The following is a 20,585-nucleotide window of genomic DNA, read 5'->3' as shown; positions in this document are numbered from 1 at the left end:
ATACGATTTGTGGCTAACATATACGATTAATACTTTTAAACATGATCTGAGCAACAGCTTTGATCATATGATAGTCATGCCATGATGGTATGCTATCGTATACCGACACACAAATAAATATGTATTTTGATGAGTTTATTAACCTATGAAGTTCAACATTTCAACTTCGTTAAATACACCTTTTGTGAAGATATGCAGAAAGGTAATATTGCTCACGTCAAACATGATAAAAATCTGATGTATTTTGAGTACAACTGGACTTGTATTTTCGACTCTATTGTTCTATTATTCTCTTTAGAAACGAAATAGAATGTTACTTTTATGATTTACAAGAAAATGCATATATCTTTAATGACTTTTTAAATTTAATTAAGTGATTGTTGTTTGAGGCATGTCATGTAGCCAAAATTGTATTTAACAATATATATAGTTACTTTTGCGAGATACCCAGTGGGCATCAAACGAAACAATATGTTTCTGATAGAAAATCTTACGGCTATACATTCCTTCATATATTTACAAAACTTTATAATTTCAATTTTACAAGTTGAGTTCAATAAAGTATGCAAGCTTACAACTTTTTGATTCACATGGTAAACAGTTTTTATGTATGTTGGCTTTATTCGACAAAAACATTGACATTTACATATAAAGTGGAATTCGTCTTCTATGCCCCTTAAATATTGGTTCAAATTCAACGGGACTCATTGAATGTGCGCGCCTAATCAAAGACGACACTTTTTGCTTTTATGGAATATTTCGTTTAAAGAAATTCGCCTCTTATGGAAAATCATGTTAAAGCTGTACGTGTCGTATCTGATTTATCTTTTAATATTGATATTGATCTATATTCAGTTTTATGTTATTACAATAAGTACAGATAGCGTTTTTCCATGTTACGATAATCTTCTCATCGATTTAGAATTGAAAGTGGAAGATGATCTTAACCACACGATACACATGTTGAGACGAAATATGTATTTGCTGCAAACGTTTAGATAACGATTACCATTTTATGTTAAAAACAATTTATAAATACATTCAAAATGTTCACATATACCGTCATATTATCAGAACAGACGAAGTATGCAAACATGTATCGAACTTACGTCTTCCTATTGTGAATATGTACTAAAAAATTCAGGGTCTTTGTCAATGTCGCATGTTAAATTAAATAAATTAATATGTATCTTCTCAGTTGATGCAGATTTACCCATTAAACAAATTCCATGCATAGTGAATATTTATTTTTGCTTTGCGCTAGCTTATATATGTAATTGCTGATGTGTGTGTTTAGTGTGTGAATGAAATGTACGTATATATGAGAGCTACAGTTAACCAAAGAGAGTATTTTATGTGTGTCTGTTTGAATGATAATAATATTCCACGCATGGCATCTACCAAATGTTTTTTGTTGTTATGTACTACCCTGATAACATAGATAGCTTTGTATTCGAACGTTCTGATATAGTCCTTCTATACTGGTTAAAAAATATGTGATACCACACACTATTTACAGTAAGTATGACAATAATATACATAGGTTTAGAGTTTCTTACGCTTTAATTGTTGTACTAAAAATCAATCTTATTTTGAACATTTAGTCTTGTAACGCCTACTTTTTCGTTTCGCTAAGATGTTTGAGAAATATTCGCGTAATTTTGCTGTGATAAGAATCACGTTCATCCGAACCGAAATATCTTATATTGTAATCCACATAATTTAAAGGAATTCAATGCCGTTCTTAGCGTCTCGTTCAGTTCTTTTGTGTATTATTTTGTTATCGCATTAAGCAAATCTAAATGGTCTTAAACGACGAGCCAATATATGTTGGAACTAATGAAAAGTGAATTTAAAAGTATGACTAATCATTAAAACGTTGTCCGTTTAAAATAAATAAACTGTTGATAAATACTAATTACATTATTTATGTATGTATCATTTATATTGTTTGGAAACCTTACTTTAATAATAACACATGTCATCATATAGGTTTCTTAATGCTGTTATCATATTGCATGTATGAAAATATGTTTACATGGGCCATTGGCTTTCAGGACATGCCGTGAACTTATCTTAATCTTAAACAAATTTTATTTAATTGCTTAACCTAAACATACTTGAGTGTCTTCATTTGCGCTTCCCACACTAGAGCACCATATAGGAATGGACGATCCGAGTGCGTATAAAATATCTTGTAAAAAAGGTAAAATTTACGCCGCGAATAAGGACAACAACTTTATATATCTTAAGTAAATAAGAAAAAAACTTTCAGTCGATTCAACACACGTATTATGTAGAAGTATTTTCCACGTATATGCACTGAGACAATAAATCGTTGAAGCTATCAGAAAAATAGAATCAATTATTGAAATATTTCCTTATGTAGTCATATTCGCAATAATCTGTCTTGCTCGGCTTTGCATGACATATTACGTGACAAAATGGTGACCATTCGGGAATTTATTCGTGAACAAATGTGATATGTTAACACGCTACGTCACAAGCCTTTAATGGCAACCACCTCAAACACAGATAAGGGTATATGTATATGCTTAATATTATGATAAACTACGTCAGATATCGAACATTGTGTGTTTTTTTTCAATTTACAGTAAATCATATTTGCCTCCAATAGCATATTCTTAACGAACAGTGTGTTTTTGTCGGCGGAATGTCTTAGCTCAATTAATATATGGTTGTTTATTATCAAATGGTGAAGATAAACGGCGTGTTGTACGTGATTGCCATATACGATTTCTTTTTGTTTAAAAGTATTTGTTATAATTCACATGCAATTCTCTTCAATATTATACGGTACTGAAAGTTTGGTTTAGCTTATTTTCAATTCGGGAATTTCAGGAAATCGTTTACTTTCCGGAAACGCGTGCGAATTTCGGGATCATTCTTTTTAATCCATTTCACAATAATATAGCAAATACAATTTAAACGTCTAGTATCGGCGCGCAACGTACTCCCGTTTATCTAATTTTAATAATTGTTTGAATATTTATAAATTATCACACGGTGTAAATAGTGCCATGTTTTGTCGTTATTTCCAAACCATAACATTTCAAATTACTCCTACAAAACACATCTCAGATTGTATGAGTGTTTGATGCCGTTTCCTTCATCTGCTACAGCTATGTTTATAGACACATCTGTGCCAGGCATATTTTCAAGGCTAAATATAAGAGTCCGAGCAATAATAAATAGGTTATACACACATATGTGTTTTTATTGACAATTCCAAGGTGTTACACCCATTATAAATCACGTGAGGCTTATTTGTGACTTATGGTGTAATAGGAGGCACCACCCTTGCATGTTAAGTGATTATTACAGAGCGAACTTGAAATGTTTTGTTAACCGGTTTAAACCCCGATGCTATTCATTTACCGTCTATTAAATAAACAATGTCGTGTAAAATGCGTATAATTAACACGAACCTAAGTGTCGAATACATTTGTTATCCGCTCATTTAAATATAAGCATGTCATCTTAATTTAACAGTACAATGGCGAATAATTTATTTATAACTGCGAAATCATTAATGTAGTTCATACTTGCAAAAATTATCACGAGACTTAAACTTGCATTTGTATTTTGTTAATATATGTCATTGTTGACATATGTACTTAAATCATGCTTTGCAGCATTATTTAAAATAAGGATGAACAAATGCATTAATTCTGAGATAGTAATGGCACCATTAGGCGTCGTAAGTTTTCCTTTATTAAATGTAATGTGTTTTCAGTCGACAATTTAAAAAATGACAATATCTATCAACATCACACATAAGCTTCTTATTATCGTTTTGATGAAAGGGCAAGATGTTCGCATTTATACGTCAAACCGCCTCGTAGTTCATCTTTTTCATGACGATACCGTGATGGCAAGAAAACGTTCTTTTGGTGGTTAAAATATAAGTACTTGAGCAAATGAATCATTTTCTGTAGATTGAGAAAATTTTATTAAGTTTGGTAAGACGTTACCACGGTACGAAAGTGATGTTTTAAAAGATCTACACGATTGTTTGCATTGTTCACCCTCAGCTTAAGTTACGGTTAATTATTGAATGTATATTTTTTTAAGACGTTTACTTAGAAAATATTTTACATCAAAAAATCAATTGGTTAATTATGGTATAGTTTCTATAAAAACGCATGCATGTGTGTAGGCAGACTTTTGCACATAACAACATTTATTTACACTAGAGATACATAATGCTTATTTCCTGTTGTTGCTTACACAAGAAAACCATTTTACATCCATTGAAATTGTGTTTAATTGTCTACGAAAATGCATTGAAATAATAACCTCAATGCGTTTCATCTAATTTAACGGTACTTCTGCTACTTATCAAATGATAAACGAAATCAAGATAGCTGATTCCTTGAGTTAGTATTTAATAATAGAATGTGAATAACAGTATGTGTGTTCATGTCATAATTTATTTTCAAGTAATCACCGAATCTTCGCGACTACCTTATGTGCTGACTTGTGAAATATAGTATTCGATCGACTTGTGCACGAAACGTATTCTTGCAAGTCTTGATGGCTCGGTTACACCATTGCTTTCTTGTTTGAACTTCTGGATTAGCGTCGCAAATTTAACAGTCTTCGAGCTATTTATTGAGTCCATATTAGACTTAAAGTACCTCTGATTCATTTAAAAGGGCTCACATGGCTCAAAGGGCATGTATTCTGCGTTTATTAATCGAACGTTTGCAGTATGTGAAGAAAATCTGCCTCCTTTACATTTAAACGCAATTTAGGTTTTGATGATACGAGTGTTAAAGAAAATGTTGTGCTTTTTCTACCAATCCAAACAGACCCTTGACCAGATGTTAGCCAATGTTTTCCTTCATGAATTTTCGTCGGGGCTTTTTTATGGATAGCTAAAAACTACTGGTAACAAAAACACTTTTAAATTAAATATGCACTGTAATTATATATATATATATTGTCACAATTAAATACTTTCATGAACGAAAAACAACAACACTATATTAAACTAAAAATCATCGCCATCTTTACTTCATGGACATCAAAATCTCGCTGAAACCTTATCGATGCATCGTTGACGTCCACATTCCTTGCTGTAATAACGTCAATTATGTGAAGCATATTAGGACGACGTGAAATGAAACGCGTAAATGGTGTCACATGGAATCAAAATATGAACGTAAAAATGTATTATGTCGCACAATAGTGGTTTCATAATGTTTGGGAATAATATAATCATCCTTTTAATAGTGTTAGGTTGGGCAAATTCAATCAGTATGCAATAACATTACCAATTCATAAATCTTAAGGACACAAGTTCTTATGTTCTACAAATCAATATTTGAAAATTCTATTAGTGCACAAACAAAACATAGACGAATATAACGCAAATACAACATACATGCATATCATTCATCTTTATAGTTTTACTTTAAGTTCATCTCAAAATAAAAGATAACATTCACATATTCGACATTATTATAATAATCCAACATGTTTATCTGGAACGACACTTTATGCACATGCATTAAACCCCCTTTTCACAGCGCGGCTCATATAAAATTGAAATGCTGTATATAATTGCCTTAGTCGCATGACTTTACAATACCGCCATAAGTGCAGGCACGCGTCAGTTTTATTATGAGGAGGCCTATTCATCAGTGCAATAAAGTGAACATAATGACGCAGACTTGCTTCAGGCCGTTAATCGACGAACGAATTATGAAACCACCGTTTCATAATAGATGTCACATTGTCAAAGAAACGTATATATTTTGTTCGTACATTTTCAAGTAGGTCAATCACCAGAATCAAAGTGTTTCTTGTACATTTAATTTAAAATTTAAAATCAACAAATCGTATTTTTAACCGCATTAGCAACGATTATTTTGCAAACGTTTTCTTAAAATAAAGTAAGCCCATACAAATTTCAACGCCAGATGTGGAAGTGTAACATAGATTTAACCAGATACAAAGTGTCCTTTTTTGTGGCACAATATATTCCATTTAAATTTATTGCAACGATATCTATTCATACGAGATACGAACACTAACTTGTATGTTTTCTGCAATTTATATACTAATCAAATAACCTGAAATAAAGAATGGGACATTTTGTCAAGTCTGTATCGTTAGAAAATTATGACTGGCGTACTTTAGCCCTATATTCATAATTTCAATATATGTATCGAGTAGAATATCGCTATATTTGCATTTATTGTAATACTATATTTACGCAACCGTGAGCAGTGGTCTACGTTGCATTACTGTATATTGTGCATTTATATAATTTAGCTGTATAACCATTATCTTAATTCGTACACGTGCACTATAATTATTAAAATTATGACAGTACTTTTCATTATGCAGTTATTAGCACTTGCATTATGATATATTATATATATTTTGATGATGTACGGTGTGGAGGGGGATGCCCTCGACCCCCACATACCTATTGACGAGGACAATAAAATATATAGAACGGAAAAAACACACACTAACTTGTATACATTTATATTAAATCTTGTTACATCTATGCTACCAAAACACATTTTGCGTTTAAGTTTTGACTTTGGTTTTTCATGTGTAATTTTTTGGTTCGACGAAATATTCGTTAGTTGTGATTGTATATGGGCTTTTAATAATAAAATGTAATATTGTAGTTGTGTTTTAACATTACCAAATATGTTTTTTAAACGTTCTTTTCTGTTTTGATTATACTTAATGAAACTATGATGCTGACTGGGTAAACATAGCATCTCGTTATAAATGTAATGATATTTGTTTTGCATTAACCATATTTCTATGTATTGATCACAATAACTTCGAGTTGCTTACTGTTTATTGTTGTTGGTAACATTGTCATTCATACTTTAAAATAAATACTTCAAAGTATGATTACAGTCTGTTTCTAAGGCTGTTTCTAAGGCGCATATAACAAACCTAATGTTCAAAATATTGAATCATATCGTGAACTCCCGAATTCAGATGACGACACAAATCGTTAATTCCCACAGAAACAACAATCAGTAATTCCATCTGAATGCTAGCTTCAAATGTTACATTGTGTTCCTAATATAGTCTCAGTTGCAATCACCTTCATTGCTTTGCTTTGCGTGACATCTTGGCGGCCGATCGGGAATTTATTCGTGAATACGTTTTATATGTTAGCACTTTAAGTCCTATATATATAACGTTTATTGCAAACACAAGACACACAGATGTAAACACTTTTATTGACAAAATATCAAGAAAAACTTCGTACTTTACCAATCCGAAAACTGTACTAACAGTTAATCATATTTGTAAAGGAATATGAGTTTTTTTCGGCGTAATTGTCAAAAACTCAATTTATATATGGTTATTTATTCAATCAAATCTGGCAGATATATGACGAGAAGAATGAAAATGATAAATTGCATTCTTTTCTGTTTTATATTATATCTTATTATTGGCATTTAGTTCTCTCAAATAGTATACGGTGTTCGTATTGTGGTTAATATTGTTTGCAATATCTGATTTCTAGAAAAAAAAACGCGTTTTACATATTTGTTTATAACGCACGCATATTAATTGACTGAACAACATGTTATGCCATCATCCAAATTGTAAACTAAAACGCCGTTTATCGCCATTACTCCTCAAGAGACAAGCAAATCTCCATTACTGCATTCATCTCTGCATTCACGTGCATTATTAATTAGACTAGAATTTTAAACGCATTATATTGAATTTGTTTTTAACATTGTTGAGCATTAGCCCGGAAGTATACGTAATGTTCATATGAATTGATAAAGCGATAAGATACAACGCACTAAGAAGAATAGATGCATTATAATAGATGCATTAAAATGAATAATTGAATTACCTTATACCGACTATACGACATAAAACATTGCATAGTTTTACGAGTTTATATGCGATACGAAAACAACGTTGTTATCAAACTGAAAGTCAAGACTGTATGACCTCACCAGTTCTTTTTCCTGTGAGCATTATTTGTTTTAAAACAGGTGTAGCGATCATTAAATGGATTGCATAACAACATAATAATTGTATTGAATATAAACAGTTAGACTTGCTTATACAAGAATGCTAAACCTTTCGATGAAGACAAATGAATTCATTAATGTATTGGCGTATTATCTTCTATGCAAAACATTTAAAATAGAACCCTTCATACATTTAAGACGCAATGCATTTAGCAAAGGGTATATCATTCAATATTGTTTTTGCCTGAACTCAATACGTTGTGAAGTAATTTAATTTAACAACTCATTTTAACCAATTGTCTAGTATCTACATATTCAACATAGACCACAGTGGTTGAGATATGATTGTGGTGAAAACTTCCGTACAATAACATACATACATTATAAAGAAGTGAAACTCCAGCTGCTGGAGCAGTATTGAATGTTCATTATACACAATTAGTTGGTCCTTTATTTAAGGCAAGGCAAGTGACCAATTGCCAAAACAGCACAAAACAGCACAAAACAGCACAATACAAAACAAAATACATAACACATAAATAAATAAAGCTGGGGTCACCGACTTGGAACGGTCAATGCAAAGCATTGTGGGTTAAAATCGGTTTTAGAGCGTTTAACCTCACACTTGGCCCAGCAATATTCATGATACATTTTAGTGTAAATACAATTTAACCTCATAGCACTGTAACTCAAATTAAACAATTAATAAAAGGGAATTAAAACGCAATCAATTTAATTACCATTTAATTTTTCAATGGTAGGAAAGAGACCAGAGCAACAGAGCTACAGCTTTTTGAGGAACGATAAAAATGAAATGAAACTACGAACAAGTGTCAACTACATTCCTTCTTCATAGAAAAAGAAAAAGGACCAAATGGTACTGAACTATCGTCTGGTAATATGAAAGGTAAGGCGTAGAAAAAAATACGACAATGTTTGTTGAGTATGGTATATTACAAAACGATAGAGCTGTAAGCCGTTATTGTGTCAATGACACCTAAACGCCCACTTTTTTTGTAAGAAATAATATCATATGATTCCATAAAGATGTACATTTTTAATGTGAATCAATTATGTCATATGACGTTTGAAGTGTTTATAATGATGTTTGATATTTGTACGAAATATGATGAATAGCGTATTATTGTTTGAACTTCGTAAACCTATATGTCCGTAGTTTATCCGTATGCATGGTCTGAAACATTTTCTCAGAACTGTAGAATTTAATTTCAATGCCATGAAAACATTTTGCAAATTATTTAAAGAGCGTTTATGGAATCAAATCCCTTTCCGAATAAAAACACATACCGGGCGCATTGTCGGATCATTACATCATATGCCTTAAAATGTACACATATGCACACGTCCTGATTGAATGTGTCTGAACCCGTTTGGTTAACCGCTATGAATAAAATGATCATCGAAAAGCTTGCAATGATTATAGTCTATGTACCGTTGACTTGTAAAAATTGTTCGACAAATTAGTGAATTCCGTTTTACATTTTTGGCTATTGCTAACTCATTAATTACCTTTAAGTGTTTATGCATGTACCGGATTTGCAATATACTGGAGTTCCTGCAATCTTCATCATCTCATAATGGGTGGTCTGTATTATTAAATTATAAATACTATGTATCCTTTTCCTTTATGGAGCACTTTCGTAACGTATTTAGTTGAAGTCGATATTAATAATCTCAAACCAAATAGAACTATGATATGTTTATGTCTCCGAGAACACGCTTGTTAATTACCTGATGCCTTAGTTTCTTTGTTGCAATTACAATCTCTATGAATTTCTATGAATTCTGAAATTGCTTTCTTTTGCCGTAACATCCCAGTCGATGCGTATCAAGATGAAGAAAACTTATAACGTCATAATGTGTTTTGGATCAAAACGATATTTCAAACACGTAGGTTCGTTTCTTTGCTCTGTTTCCCATACGTTGGTTAGTTATTGAACTCTTTTAAGTTTTGTATAAGGATCTATGGTGTACGTTGCTAGATTTATACTTAAAACATAATGTTGAGTTGAGTTAAAATTGTTAATTCAAACTTATTAAGTGTTTCGTTCATGTGTTCGACTTTCATTCAGATATAAACCTCGCAACAAAGTCTAGCAAGCGCACTGTCTTTGCATCTTAACGGGGCCTTTTAACAGATTTGGCATTTTCTAAGTTTGTCATTAAATGCTTTTAATTGATAAATATATAAATAACAATGGAACTAAATATATCCAGAATAAAACAAGAATACAATTAAAGAAAGGAAAAGTTATCCACGACTGGGCTCAAACCACTGACACTTCGAATAAAAATATAGCGCTTAAACCACTAGGCAATGCATGCTGATATATTATATGATGAAAGTACGGCCTTATATGAGCAATCCTTGTCAGTTCACAAAATATATCAAATACAACAGACCTCTACAAATTATTCAAACGTGTTGCGTTTGTAATGCTTTCTAATTTTAAGTATTTTATCAAAAGATGCATAAAACTAATATTTTAGAGGATGGCAAATGGACAGTATTAATGTTAACTCGCAAATATCACAATAATGAAAACTTCTTTATCTGAAATAGTTATAATTATTATTTGTTAATTTACCAAAACGTGAACAGGTTAATTAAAACACTTATTAGATGTATGATCCTCATTTGCATCGGTCGAATATTTTATTTCGACATGTTCATTATCCTGTGGTACTACAACGATCACGTGTTTATCATTTGAGATATCATACTTATCAATGCTTAACGTTTTGAGAAGCTTATTTGCCAACTGTATATGACGGCCATCCAAATGATTGAATGTGTTAAAAATAGAATCCCTCGCAAGGAAATCATTTGAAGAGAGCAATTCCATTATTTAAAAGATACAAATCATGTGCAAATTGGATCATTTAAAAAATATGTTGTTGTTCTATACATAGGATATCAATTATTACCATCCGTTTATTGGCTTAGAAAGACATCACATGAAAGCAATTTATAAAACAAAAATGCGAACCGACATATCGAGATATAATTTCAGAAAAAACATTATTTGTGCGTAAGTGCGTTTTATCGTCGTAATAATTATAATACAATTGTGCATCCATCAAACTGCCGTTGTTTGGTTTCTAATTTTGTCTTGTTACTTCTTCAAGGCATACGTTTTGTATTCAACAGTCGATGTTAAGAGACGTAAATAGTTTAATAAATATGTTTTGATCTTTGAACATTAACCGCCTTTCCTTCAGATATTGAAATCCACTATCATATAAATGTTTAGGCTATTGGTTGAGATAGGCGTATATCGAATTTACGTCGTTTCTTGTTTGAGACAATATTTTTTATCAAACGTTTCAATAAAATGTTGTTGATCATATCATTCCATTTTTAAAGCAATCGTACTTTGAATAAGTTGAACAGTATCAGTTTTGGCGAACACTTTATTATTCTTTAATATTTCAAGTTTCTCCTGTATCGCTGACTAACATCTATATGGGGGTATTTCAATAAATGTGTATACTATTAATTATTCCTACAAGGATACGAGTTAAAAAAAGAATGATGTTTTCTTTATGACGTTAAATCCATAATAGCATATTACATCACTTCTTGTAGACACATCTAATAATTAATGAGCGTTATATGTATTTCTTCCATCATCTGGCGAGTGTACTTTTTATTTTGAGAAATTTATTAACGACTGAATGATTTGTTTTCGTAAGAATATTCGTATATTGTTAAATGAATTTCATTGATATCAGCATATCCTTGCTTTTATTCTCCTACGGGATTTTATACATTTCAAAAACGGCGATATACACATTATGAATATTCCAACCTCGAACAAGCAAATGTTTATTATATTGAATATATTTTATTTGGTCAGTCCATCTTAACGATCCATATGTGATTTCGTCTAGGCCACAGGGGATTGTAGTATAACACGTGTTCTGTACGCTATTCTGATAAAGCTAAGAGATGTTGGGGTAAAGGGTTTAAGAGCCCGTAAACTAACAAGAAATCCGCTTTCACACATTTTTTTTCATATTACTGGTAACAACAGAATCCAAGGACATACGTATAGGTTTGCTACTTACACATACATGGTCATAAATATTATGGTATTTTATCATATGTTTTGTTAACCTTAAACATGTATTACCCCAAATGCAAAAATCACACAAATATATTTCGCTTACGTTACCTATTTTGTTTACATTATTGTTTCAAATGATAACTAATATTAATTATCTTAATTTTGTTTGTTTTATCACAAAACTTATCATTATATAATCATCATAAATCAAGCCTTAAATGTCGTTTGTGATTTGTTATTGTATTTACTTTAATAATTATGTTCAGATTTAGCATGACAGTGGATGTGAGGGCGCCTTTTGAGACTATTTTCGGTTTGATGGAACTGTTTATTTGTGGGAGTATTTAAATTTTGTTGATAAATATTATTTTATATGCTTATACAATATGATGACATTTAGTACCAGCTATAAATATAAACAAGTCTCTTACCAATGAAGTCTTTACTTAAGAAAATGTCGCGCCTAGGCAGATCATTTTAGATAATTTTATTGTATGCTTTCCGGTGGTTTATAGAGAAATATCAGTGAATTAAGACTGATAATTTCATTGTTTCAAACAATGAAAATTATCAGTGAAAATTATCGATAATTTTCACTGTTTATGTTAAATGACCTTTTTTTTTTTTGACGAATTGACGTCATTTTCCCAGCGAAATTCTTTAGTTAAACTCTTTAACAATGTATATAAACTGTGAAAAAAGCATTTAAAAAAAATCTTTTTTGGGGTTCGATGGATTTTCGATTTTAATTCACTCGTGATCATATAAAATAATATGATAATAGGTGCTACCTAATTTACGGGCAAAAGCTTATTTGATGTTTGTTAAAGATAACACGGGTAATATATGTCTGCACATTATCTTCTTCTTCTTCTTTTATAATAATGGCTATGTTCAATACTGATACATTATGGCCATGCGTGGGGGGTTAACAAGAAATAGATTGATAGGTTTCCCGAGCTACTCAATCCACTCAGAAAAATCCTATCAACAGTGGTAAAAAAGGTGCAAAACCTAACACTTTAAGCCCTTAAGACTTAAATATATACATATACAACGGTGCGAATATTAGTCGGGTTAAAAACAGGATAAAAGCAGAATCATGTGATCTAAGGAAGGAACACTGATGTAGACAGCACTGATTTAAATCCAGGGATCGTATCAGCGCTGACTACATAGGATGGAAGTGTGTTCCATTGAACAACTGTTCTTGGAAAGAACGAAAATTTGTGGTAATCAGCTGAACTTGGTGGTACATTGTATTTGGTATGCCATGTGATGGTGATGGCGTGAGTGTCTAATGTATGGAGTGAGATAGTGAAGGGGATTGACATCAACATGATTATATACTATTTTATAGAACAAAATGAGTCTAGTTTGTTGTTTTCTTGATTGCAAGGTATTCCAATTCAAATCCTTAATTATATTTGTGATTTTTTATCATGCAACAAAACATTCAATTTCTTTACAAAACAATATGTAATTTAGCAAAGTAATAAAATATAATTTGTTTAAATCTTAAACAAGTTTACGAAGCTATGCTTTTTGTATAGTAACCCCTTGTACTGTTTTCAAACTCTTAAACATGTATTCATTTTTTGTTTCCAATTTTCAAAACAATGTTAGAATTAAATAAATAAAATCTCGCGAAACTGTGTTTTATTGATATTTTCCATATGCATGGATGCCATTTATGTTTTAGGGCGAGATTATTTCTTAAACGATTTTATTTAACTTAAGCATAAAAAAGAAAGGTGCCGTATTTCATTATTTTGGTCCCATGTCTAAATCATCGACAACGTAAATGTATCCCCTGCATATGTAAATGAAAAACTGTTTGTACTCAATTAATGTTTATAAACATATAGATACAACAATGCTTGCGGGAGTGTTTGCGTCTATCTTGAAAGAAGTGCATAGACCTAATTCACTGCGCAAAATTACACAGAGCAGACATATCACCTTTGGCTTTGGACACAATACTGTTTGCATATCTTCCGCACTGTTAGAGCTTATGCCATGAAATGTGGTAAACTTATTGTATTTTTCTGAATCCTCAGTAATTAGCGTTGGTAAAAACTATGGCTTATGGCATACACAGATTGAACATTACTAGGTTGGTGCTAAGGAGAAAATACTAGTAGCAAAAATTTAGGTTTATGATGAAGACCCACATCATAAGCTTATCGCTAAATATATACGTGTACCTGTCACTTTATGTGTGAGACAAAAAATAAACAACAACATACTTATTAACACGAATTTACTGTTATCAACAGGAATTGTTTTACCAGTAAATAATTTACCAAACCATATTTAAATAAAATATAATCCAATATTTTTCACCTGAATTTAATTTCATTATTTCGTTTATTTTCATTTCATTTAATTCATTTTCATGTTTTGAAAGTAAAGATATTCAGTCATTATGGAATGTGGCATTAAACATATAGACAGCAGCTGCGTATTGCATGTGAATGAGGCAGTTTCCACATGAATATGATTATAAAATAACAACCCGATTATTAAACTGCATGTACATCCCAATTGATTAAAGTCAAGTTGTTGTATGTTCAAGCTCATAAACAAAATAACACATTCAGTATGTTCATTTATACCCTTATCTTCTCGCCCTTGTTTTTGTGCACTCAACACATGTAGTATTAGACACAGAGTTTGCATATATTCGGTAAGTTCATACCACCCGTTTGTTAGTTAAAAAACACGCTCAGTCATGGCACTAAATGTCAATGAGTTGACTTTATCAAAGATGTAGAACCAAAAAAAAAATACTCCACTCATCCAGTACGCCTTCTATGAAGAAATAATAACAAGCAGTCCTCAAATAAAATGAATACCGTATCCTACACGTTCGCTTCTTATATGGTCTTCAAAAAATTAATCAGAGGCAGTTGACAAGACTAAACTTCTGCTTTTCGCTTATTTGCAATTTTTTCAAAGTGTCAGTATAATGTGCAAAATAATAATGGTAATACACAGCCTGGTCTCAGGTGTGTCAAATGAATTTTTAGGCAAGGATAATTAATTATAGGTATAAGTTCAAGTGTACAACACACTCTTTTGTAATAAAAATATTGCAAAGTGTAGTACTGGCACTGCATTATGCACATTTATATTTAAGCAAAAATTAACATTCATTTATATAATAAACAAGAAATCTGATACTTAAAAACAACTTAGAAGATATTGTTTAATGTACAATGTATTACTCAAAGTCATCATCACACAATGAGACAACACAATGGTCTCTAAACAGAGTGTGCTTTTTAATTGTGGCATACATTTTATGAATTAATACTAGTAATAGAAATACAGAAAAAAATGTCAAGAGCTACCTGGAAACTTTCATTTTTAATATAAACAAATCATTTGACATGCCTGATTGCAAAGTGATAATTTCAATATTCTTTCACATTGTTTTCACACCTGATATTTGTTATGCTGTTTATTCTTTTTGCTTACAAACATACAGAGTCTCTTCACAATAATTGCAGTTTCTTTACAGTACACTAACGTTGAACATTACAGAGTCACAATTGCTAATGTTTCAGTCCCGGTTAAGCTTTATCGGTCAAGAATTGCTTCGTTGTTGAGTACAAAGCACGCAGTCAGTTGTGCTCAGCAGAATGCTGCATGGAATGTCCGGCATTTGACAGAGCAGCTTCTAAAAGAAAATCAAAAAGAATCCATAACATGTACAAATGAATTAGTCTATTTCCAATGTGTATGTAAGCACAGTTTGATTTTTTTACAGTTTGAAACAGTTTGGTACGAAAATGATCGAGTATGAGTCGGAGATGCAATATTGTTTACAATCACAACGTAGCTTAATACATCACAAAAGAAAGGGTCTTTATAATAATCACGTAGAATATACTCAAGAAATAACTCCAAAACTTAATAAAATGATAACTTTTATGTTCCATTAGTTTGACTGAATAATACTGACCTTAAATTTCGAATTGGCGAAATTTTGTATGTGCCGAAAACAGTTCCCATGTTATCAAAGGTAATGTTAAGCAATATTATATAGGCTGATGTTTTATGTAACCAAACGCAATATTTTAATTAAATAATGCCTTACCAATCGAGTGCATTCAATTAATTTATTAAATTTTAACAATGTAAACATCCACCAGAGTATGTCAGGTTCAATTTTTACTTCTTAATGACGTTTGACGAAAGCAGTGACGTCACACAAACATGTATAGTTGTCGACGAAAGAAACGCGGCCGTTCATGTTGTGAACAAATTAAACTTTTAAACAATTGTTTATTTATGTAAAGGGATAATATTAACTATAGAATATTGGGTTCATTGAAGAAGTTAATTCGAAACTAATCTTATTCGGTATTGTAAACCGGAAGTACGTAAATAATTTAGACGGGTTATCTTTTTATGATTTTGTTAACAACAGCTAGAGCAATTTTCAATTTGCAATGCATTATGCGAAACAGGATGTGTCACACAGGGAGGCAAACAGACGTATTTTGATCGTAGAAAATCATAATACAATAACATAGAGTACGATTCGCTACTTAATAATTACTGCCATGCCGTATTATTTCATTAGGAATGCATCTACGTGTAATATAGCGTTTGTCGAAGTGTCTATGTGCTCCAGCGCTCTATGATTTTCCATCGCGAAAATAGGTGACGGCAGGAATTATTTGACTTGTATCCCTTTAAGGTAGTGTCTCTTTGTATTTCAGAAAAGTGATACAAATTAACGGTCAACGACCGCTTCGCGGGCTTTTGCCCGTATTATTTTATATGATCACTCGTGAATTAAAATCGATAATCCACCGAATCCAACAAATATCCTCAATATGATTACACAAAAATATTGCCTTAGATGTGAGACTAAAAAGCTGCGTTTTCGCTTAACGCATCTGAAAGCTTTAGCAATTATCGCTGAGTGATTACAATGTTTCCTTTCCATAGCGTATACATATACGGTGGTAACAAAGCCTTTCTTTGTCAATGTTAGTCGATATTTTATATAAAAAACATAAACATATTTTGCACGAGTTACATATGGGAAAAGGCAGTGTAGTATATCGTCATAAAGTGACTATGAACTATAAAACTATAAAAGGCATATTTTGACGGCACAAATATGTTCGATATGAATGCATACTTGTTTATACGTGTTAACAAGACTTTCTCGGTAATATAAATATTTAATTCATGACCCTTCATCCCTCATGGACGAAGAGTCTTAGTTATGGTAACATCATGTCTAAATTTCGATTCAGTAGTCATTTATAAGAGCAGATTGTGTTCATTGGTCCTGTTTTAAAATCTTAAACACGTGACTTTATATACTTGATACATGGCTGAACGCACACAGGACAGGGCAAAAAATCTCACAAGACAGTAAATAGACAAGAACTATTCAAGGGGCAAACAGATTACATTAATTGATGTATATTATTTGACAACATAGAAGTTACCAATTCTACACTTATAAGTACTAGTCGTTCTAGCCGAATATCGACTTGACGTGCTTGCCTTTAATTTCGTTGCTTGTCGTGTTAGCCAAATTGTTGGTGTTCATTAGAAATGTCATTAGATGGTGTTTTAAGATTTTTTTCGGACAAAACAGATCTTATATAGAATTATTCACGTCCGCATATATTAGTGCACTGCAAAAAGGAATATAAAATATATATTTTTGACGATTTAAAATGTGCTTGTCGTGCTTGCGTGCATTGTAACGTAAAAACTAGGACTTTGCCTCGAATGATAGACTAAACTACTTATCTGGTGTCAAATATTTATATAACTGTGCATAGTGCTCAACTTTACCCATAGCCTGCGCTTTATTTCGTCGAAATAGAGTAAATAATAAGACACTTACGTGGATTTGAAGTTTCTTAGCGGAGGCAATGTTTACAATTTTCTACTTGACGTGCTAGCCAAAATGATGTCACGGACCAAGTGGTATGGCCACACTGAACCAATAGTTCATCAATTTGTGTCGGTGTGTCTTTCTGACGATCTGGAAATTGGCCGTGTCAAATTTTAAGGCTTCCTCAACCTTCTGAAACATTAAGTGCCTGAAAAACTTTCATAAAAAATCATCCATACTTAAACAAAATGTAATGCTTTATTTGGGATTGTTTTGGTATTTAGTGAGTAAAGTATATAATTCAGAATGTTTATATACCTATCGCAATTGACTGCTTAGGAAAGCAACCCTCAAGGCTCTATATGTTTTACCGCTCCAAGCATAATATTGCTTATATATATTATATTATATATATATATATATAATATTGTATGACAGCAGTGATCTGCATTAAGATTACAAGTGGTCGAGTAGGTCTCAAGTACATAGCAGGAACTTATGCCGATCGTGTTATGAAACATTTCGAAGCGTTTCAGAAGCCGCCGCAATGTCATTTTTTAAAGGTATGATGGCTGCAATATAAAACAGATCTATATAAAGTTTGGTATACACACTGATCAATCACTCGAGTTCGTCCGTGTTTTAAACGCTCAAAAACCAAGCTTAAAAGAAAAAACGTTATTAAAAACCTGCCTATATGACGTTCAAAAGTTATATTAGTTTAATTCATTTTTAACGGGCCAGTGGCTATTTAATTCACATATATATTGACATTTACCGCAACGGTATCAAAAGTAACTGTATGTCAAGTTGAGGCTTTAATAAAATGTTGTTTCGACAGCTTAGCTTATTATGTAAAAAAAATACATTTTTCAACGTCAATGAAATATTTCGTTAAAGTCATCACTTTACATTTATATTTATTATCGTTTCGTTAAAATGAGATTAATGTGTCTCTTCAAATGCAAATATATTGATGAATACATATATATATTTATGTGCACATATCAGATCGATAACCTTATAGCAACCGATAACAAATATATTATATGGCATAGTTATTACACACACATTCTAAGATGAATAATAGTTCGGCTCTCAGCAACGTAAAATTCAGCAAGGTCGGAAGTAATTCGGTAATAATTGTAAGAATCGTCGTCTTCGCAGCCTATAAAAGCTATCTAGCGCGATCAGGATGCACGAATATTAATTCCGCTACAGAACAGAGAATCAAATGTGATGTTCAAACAAACTTTGGAAATTATGAAATCGATATGTACCGATACAGCTGCTAAATTGCTGCTATATAGAGAGCTTTCTAATTATCGGTTTCTCTTAAAAGGATTTCGTTCTTGTATCAATTACGACACGATACTAGCTGAGATCAGTGAAATATTTTCTAATGTAGGTTCGCATGTTTTTGCAAAACGCCATGGTAATGTCAATAACCATAATACAGTTGATTTAATTTCGGATTAGTTTTAGTGAAACTTATATTTGCAAGTATGCGTCTTTTTATTTTTTTTATTACAGAACCAAATACATACAAACCAAGTTGTTTAATTAACATCTGTAAACTCTCGTTATTTTTGAGTAAATAACGTATGACTGATTTTAAAAGTTTGAACTTAAACAAACGCTAACTAGAAAATAATAAGTAATGTCAGCATCGATCGATCTTTGGTTCTAAACACTTTAACATATATATCTACATATCATGCGTTTAGTATATTTATATTTATACATGGTTTGAACGATATTATGAAGCCGCGCATAACATATTTTCAATAGTAACTGTTTGATTCGAAATGATATTGCATTGAATCTGACTCCTACTTCTTTATGACATCACAACTTATTTTCATGAACCAAATATTACTTTACTTTTACTGTATTTAGATCACTATTGTAAAAACGTCCTTCCAGAACATAATACAAATGTGTCAGAAAAGTTCGCCCAGTACTAGGTCGACCTAGTTGCAAATTGAATATCACGGGATGAAAAATAAATATTCCACAAGGACAAATTAATCAAACTAATTTGATAACAAAGAAGAAGTCACAGTTACTGAGTAGACGTTCCTTAGGCATAATTTTCCCAATCAACACAAAATGGGCTAGGTACAAAAAGCTGCCTTAACAAATTTAAAATATGAACAGTATGTTAATTAGTAATCAATTATAAAAGTATTAATACTATTTGTATCTTTTTACTGGAATAATCATTTTAGAAAAGTGTATGAGACGTCTTTATGTTACACAACTCTGAATTATCTGTTTTATTTTAGATCTTGTCTTAATGTGAACAAATGTTTGTCACGTAAAATGATTACAGCCCTGTGCTGATGATTTACTTCATGCGAAGGCTAATAACTGACTGTGTTATATGTCGCCCTTATGTTCAATGGCGTGTGATATAGAGGCGTATAATCAAAAAGTTAATATAAAGGTAGTACGTCTGGATACCTAAGATGAAGGAAAAATGAATATATAATATTCAAATGTAGGAAAAAGCTCGATATGTCTATAGAATGCAATTTGTTGTTCGGCTATTGAATTCTCCCAACAATCAGCGTTCAAGATGCCGGGCAATTTAAATGGTTTTGTTATATAAAGTCT

This window comes from Dreissena polymorpha, chromosome 4 (genome assembly GCF_020536995.1).
Source record: "Dreissena polymorpha isolate Duluth1 chromosome 4, UMN_Dpol_1.0, whole genome shotgun sequence".
NCBI lineage: Eukaryota > Metazoa > Mollusca > Bivalvia > Myida > Dreissenidae > Dreissena > Dreissena polymorpha.
Note: the sequence above shows the minus strand (reverse complement) of the source record.